The sequence below is a fragment of the Lygodium microphyllum genome, chromosome 16 (genome assembly GCF_053477565.2).
Source record: "Lygodium microphyllum isolate KBCC chromosome 16, Lygodium_microphyllum_v1.1.10, whole genome shotgun sequence".
In the NCBI taxonomy this organism is placed as follows: domain Eukaryota; kingdom Viridiplantae; phylum Streptophyta; class Polypodiopsida; order Schizaeales; family Lygodiaceae; genus Lygodium; species Lygodium microphyllum.
This window is the reverse complement of record NC_141150.1, coordinates 34,044,233-34,050,232: the sequence shown is the minus strand read 5'-3', so window position 1 is coordinate 34,050,232 and position 6,000 is coordinate 34,044,233.

Genomic DNA, 6,000 nt, shown 5'->3' with positions numbered 1-6,000 from the left:
ATGGTCGTATGGAAGCTTGAGTGATGTAGGTCAAGACATCATGAAAGATGTCCCCGGTGTTGAGGCGACTAGCAATGTACAACTCCTCTTCCGTGAGGAACTGGTAAATGTAAGGGTGGGCCAGCACCTGGTCATCTAAGTATATGTTGCATGTAATGGCCAAAACCCTAAATAAAAGAGGTGCCACATAAGTAGGGTCATGTTCAATTGTTTTGATTGCCCTCCTTTGCTCAGCATTGGTCATGATACGACAGCCTTTTTTCTCCCATTGGAGTCATAAGGCATACCACAATTGTAAGAATGAAGAAGCAGAGCTGGCAAGGTGCGTGAGCTCCTCCAGTTCTTATTCAGGTATAGAGCGAGCAGGCTTGTGGTAAGAGGTGATTAGTCTTCTGAGAACAGCTTGCTCCTTTGACATTTCACCATTAGCAATTAACTCGGCGGCAATTTTGGGAAATTTGATGGTCATAAACTCGTAGTCTTCCCAAGTGCATGGCAATGCACGAACATTAGAAGCAAGGGGTTCGTCAAGAAGTCCTAGGTCAAGCCTCTCATAGCTTCTAGCGAATGTGGTGAAGGTGTCATCCAACTCCTTGATGCATGTCACTACGTCATTTCTCGAGGTCTCAGTGAGATCCTTGGCCACTGAAAGGGAAGATTGTCTTCCGAGCGAAGGCTTAAGACTTGCTGGTGGTGATGGTGCAATTGGGCTGGACAGTGGTGACTGCATTGCTAGTGTCATAGATGGGACTTTGCACTCTGGAGCACTTTGAGATGCTGCAGTGGGCTTCAGTGGCATAGGAGGCGTGCTGCATTCTATTTGAGCCGGCATGGGGGTGTGAAACTCCTCTGACCTGGATAATGCCGAGGCATCCAGCTTGGGATGAAAAATGTGTTAGGAGTCATTAATCACCACTAGTGTTGGTTCAGCTTTCTTTGCAGTTTGTGCTTTGTATATGCCAGCTTGTCTAGCTGGAGTGGGGTTGCTCAGAGTTGAGCCTCTTGAATGTCCACACTTAGGTACCCATATCCAGGGGTTGCCCTCATAGTATCCTTGTGCTCGCAAGAGATATTTGGGGATCCATTGTGGTGTGGTAGTGTGCCCATGGCGATAGCATCTGAGCTGCCTCTTAGGCTGCAACTGATAGTTTTTGCATTTAAAAGCACGTTTCTGCTGTTTACAAGGAGGTGGCTCTCATCATTTTGGCACCCACATGAGCGTGGACTCTTTGGCCTTGTGAATGGCTTGGGTGGGCTTCATTCTAGAAGTTTGATCATGGGGTGAGATATCCCTGCCCTTCTCCTTAGGCTTGGTCATGGGTATGGCTGCGGGGGTCTTTATTGGCAGCTCTGTAGTAGGAGGCGTAAGATAACCCTTGCTGAAAGTAGTCACTATGCGCACCTTGCCTACAGCGAGATGGATGCAATCTAGATTGTAGTCCATATTGCAGTTCGTCTGCTTTTTAAAAGTGCGACCTAGTAGTGACTTATCACCGGTCCCTTTAGTGTTTGGTAACACATAAAAGAAAATTGGGATACTTTCAGACTTGATGGAGACAGCCACTTTGCATTTTCCTAAGAGTGAGTAAGTGTTGCAAATGGGAAGAGTTTAGTGTTTGTGGGCTGTAATTTAGCCTAACCGATGCGTGTCCAATGGTCATGTGTCAAGATATTATAGTCAGCACCTTCGTCGATCAAGGCATCAAAAGAATATGCCTATTCTGCAATGACCGTGATTTGTAGGTAGGCGGGTGCTACTGCTTCTTCATCTTGATCTATTAGTTCTGTAATTGTGGCCACGCAGACGTTGATAGGGGCTTCAAGCATAGGTGGCTCGTGCAACGGATGGGAAGGAGGATAGTACTTTTTCATGCGACTGCCATTGAAGAAGCCTATTCCTTCCCCTTCGAGCATATCCAACTCAACATTGCCCATTCTACTTATTGCACGTACCCGGAAAGGTCCTAGTCCTCGAAGTTTCATTTTCTGTTTGTGACCTTTCACGTAGTATAGTAGAACGAGGTCTCCCTGATCAAAGTTGCATTGGTTGACATGCTTGTCAAACCACATCTTTCGTCATGCCTTCTCACAAATCAGAGCATGGGTGGCTAAGAGTCGAGTCTCCGTGAGACTCTCTAACTCCTCTAAGCAGTCGGTCCAGGCTTCTCTTCCCTCCCAACCCTCCTGAGCTGCTATCCTTAAGCTAGGGACAAAGAACTCTAAGGGTAGAATGGCCTTCATTCCATAAGTCAACCTAAAGGGCATCTGTCTGATAGCCGTCTTATAAGCTGTATGATAGGCCCACAAGGCCGCCACCATCAATTTATTATCCCAGTCTCTTCATGATGTGGATACTATATTAGTAAGCACATTGACTAGGATTTTATTCGTGGACTCTGCTTGGCCATTTGCTTGAGGGTAGTAGGGCGAGGACCTTCTATGAATGATTAGAAAGGTTGAGAGCAGGTGGGATACCACTTCATTAATGAAGTGCATGCCCTGATCACTTACTAATGGCAATCAGTTCACCAGGCTGGCATAGAACAGCTCCAATGGCAAACTTAGAGGCATCTATGTGTACATGGAATGTTATACTCCAGTCTAGGGATCGTAAGATTGATGCAGTGGTGAGAGCCTTCTTCAACTGTTCATATGCATGCTGGCATTCCTCAGTCCACTCGAATACGATCAGCAGCTTGTAGAATGGTCTCGCAATCAGCGCATAATTTAGTACAAAACGTCGGTAGTATCCCGTATGGCCTAAGAAACACTGAACGCCCTTGTAGTTAATGGGTGGTGGTAGTTCGACAATGACCTTGACTTTTGAGAAGTCAGTGGCAATGCCATTCCTTGACACTATGTGCCCTAGGATACATCCATGCTTCACACAGAATTGGCACTTTAAGGGGTTCAACGAGAGGTTGTATAATCGACACCGTTCAAAGACAGCTCTCAACTTTTCTAAGTGCTCGGCCCAACTAGAGTGTATGCATAAGTCGTCTACGAACACCTCTGACTCGTGTCTAAGCATATCCTTGAAGATGGTGCACATTAATTGTTGGAAGGTTGCAGGCGCATTCATTAGCCCAAAGGGCATAATGATGTAGGCAAATACACCCCACTCCATGGTAAAGGTAGTCTTGTGCCTGTCGTGAGGGTGCACTTGCACTTGGTTATAGCTAGAGAAGCCATCTAGAAAGATGTAGGCTTCTTTTCCTGCCACCCTCTCCAGCATGTGCTCGGTATATGGTAAGGGGTAGTTGTCCCTCTTCGTAGTGGCATTAACTTTCTTATAATTCATGCATACTCAAATTTTACCATTCTTTTTCATAACCATCAATATGGACGATACCCAATCCGTGTGCTCCATCTCATATGTAAATCCCGCCTAGTGCAGCAAGCCCAAGTCTGTCATTTCCTACAAACTTTTTACCATCCCTGTAAACATACAAGTTAGCATCTGAGGCACATCTTTTGAAGTTTAGGTTTAAAAAGAACTTATCTATCCATGCTCTAGGGGTTTGTTTCAGCCCATACAATGCCTTCTTCAGCTTACACACTTTGTTCTCTGAATGGGGGGCCTCAAATCCTGGTGGCTGAGCCACGTACACCTCCTCCTTGAGGTCACCATTTAAGAACGTTGACTTAACATCCATTTGGTACACTGGCCACTTCTTGTGGGCAGCAACTTCAAGTATCGTGCGAATAGTGGTCATTCTGGCAGTTGGGGCAAATGACTCTTGAAAATCAAACCCTTCAACTTGTGAAAATCCTTGGGCAACCAGTCTAGCTTTGTACTTTTCTAAGGTACCATCAGCCTTGTACTTTACCTTCCAGATCCACTCGGTGCCAATAACCTTCCACTTTGCTGGTCAATCCACTAGCTCCCAAGTGTCATTCTTCATTATGCTGTCATACTCCGCTTGCATAGTAGCCTTCCATGATGAATCTGCAAGTGCTTCTTCTAAGTTAGTTGGGTCCTTTACTTCTCTCATAATCTCAACCATCAAGGCCATATTGACTATGTGAGCAGAAGCCCTCCTTTGCTCCTCTATTCTCTGAGACCTCCTTGGTCCGTCTGTCTTCTCCTCAACAGATGCAGGCATAGGATTATTGTGGTCATAGAGCTGCTTCACCCAACGCGGCAATGGCTTTTTCAGTGGGGTGATATCAGGTTGGTGAACTTTTTCCTCATCATCTGAAGATGATGCTTCCTCCTCCTTAAGGATAGGAACAACTCTCGGGATAGGTTCATAGTGGACTACTTCTTCGCTTGATGATAAAGTGGAAGAACTTGCCTTCTCCTCCTCCACTGTATGTGGCTCCTCCTTGAACACCACATCACGGCTCGCGATGATCTTCTTTGCCTCTTGGTCATATAATTTGTAAGCCTTCTGCTCATCACTATAACCCAAGAAGATACATTTTCTGCTTTTTGGTTTTAACTTGTTTCTCTTCTCATCTGGAACATGTGCATAACATTCACATCCAAAAATTTTGAAATGTGAGACAGATGGTTTCTTACCATTGTAAGCCTCATGAGGTGTTTTTCCCTTGAGAGCCTTTGTGTAGCTCCGATTTAGAATGTAGACTGCAGTATTAACAGCTTCAGCCCAAAAATGGCTAGGCAATCCCTTGCCCTTTAGCATGCATCTTGCCATCTCCACAATGGTGCGATTCCTACGTTCCACAACACCGTTCTCCTGAGATGTGTGAGGCATCATCAATTGACGCTTGATCCCTTTGCTCTTGCAAAATCCTTCAAACTCCTTTGAGTTGAACTCACCACCGCCATTTGTTCTAAATTTCTTCACACTTTTCCCTATTTCATTCTCAACAAGTTTTAGCCATTCTTTAAACTTACCAAAATCTTGAGCCTTGTCACGAAGGAAGTACACCCACATCTTCCTACTATAGTCGTCGACAATCAACATAAAATAAGAAGATCCCCCTAAGGCCTGTGTAGGCATCTTATCACACAAGTCAGCATGCACCAACTCTAGAGGAGCCTGTGCTCTATTCTTGCTTTCTTGTGGAAATGCCTTTCTCTGTTGCTTGCCCATCATACAAACTTCACATGGTTCCTTCAATTCAGTTATTGTAGGTAGGTGAGCAACCATACCTTGCTTTTGCATCTCCTTCAACACTGCAAATCCAATGTGTCCAAACCTTTCATGCCAAAGCTTACTTGTGTCCACTCCAGCGGTGGCTGTAAGAGCACTTAGCTCATACAGGTTGTTCCTTCTTTCTCCTTTGCCAACAATTGTGCCAGCACTATCAAGAATTTCTGCACCTGTCTTCTTGAACCTCACTTCATGACCAAGATCAGTTATGGCAGCAACTGATAACAGATTTCTCCTAATTTAGGGAACATACAACACATTTGAAAGCTTTTTGACTTCACCATTTGCAACAACAAAAGAAATAGTACCTGTGCCCGCAACAGGGCATTTAGCATCATTTCCAACTGTCACAGTGATGGATTCTTGTAGAGGCTGCATAGAACTGTATAGACCTTTCTTGTTGATGGGAGGCCCCACTATCCAACACCCATGAGTCAGTGGTAGATTCTTCTTGCGTCGAGGAGCACACTTCCTCAATGGTCGCCATGAATAATTCCAACTCTGCTTCAGCTGTATTGGCTGTCTCTTTCCCTTTACTTTTAAGGGTACCATTCTTTTCATTTGCCTTCTTGACATGACAATCTGCAATTGCATGTCCTTTCTTCTTGCAGTAGAAGCACTCTCCTTGAAACTTCTTCTTGCCGCCCTTCTTCTTTTTGTAACCATCATTTTTGGTGGAGGAACCACTTTTGCCTTTTGCATTGGCAGAGAATGCAACATCTCCATTGTTGCTTCCTTCTTGGGCTTTCAGCCTCAACTCCTCCTCCATTAATAATGCACAAAACTCCTCAAAAGTCAAAGCTTGAGATCTCACCTGAGTATTAAGGGCAGTTACTAGTCCATCAAACTTTTGTGGACAAATCCGAAGACACCTCCA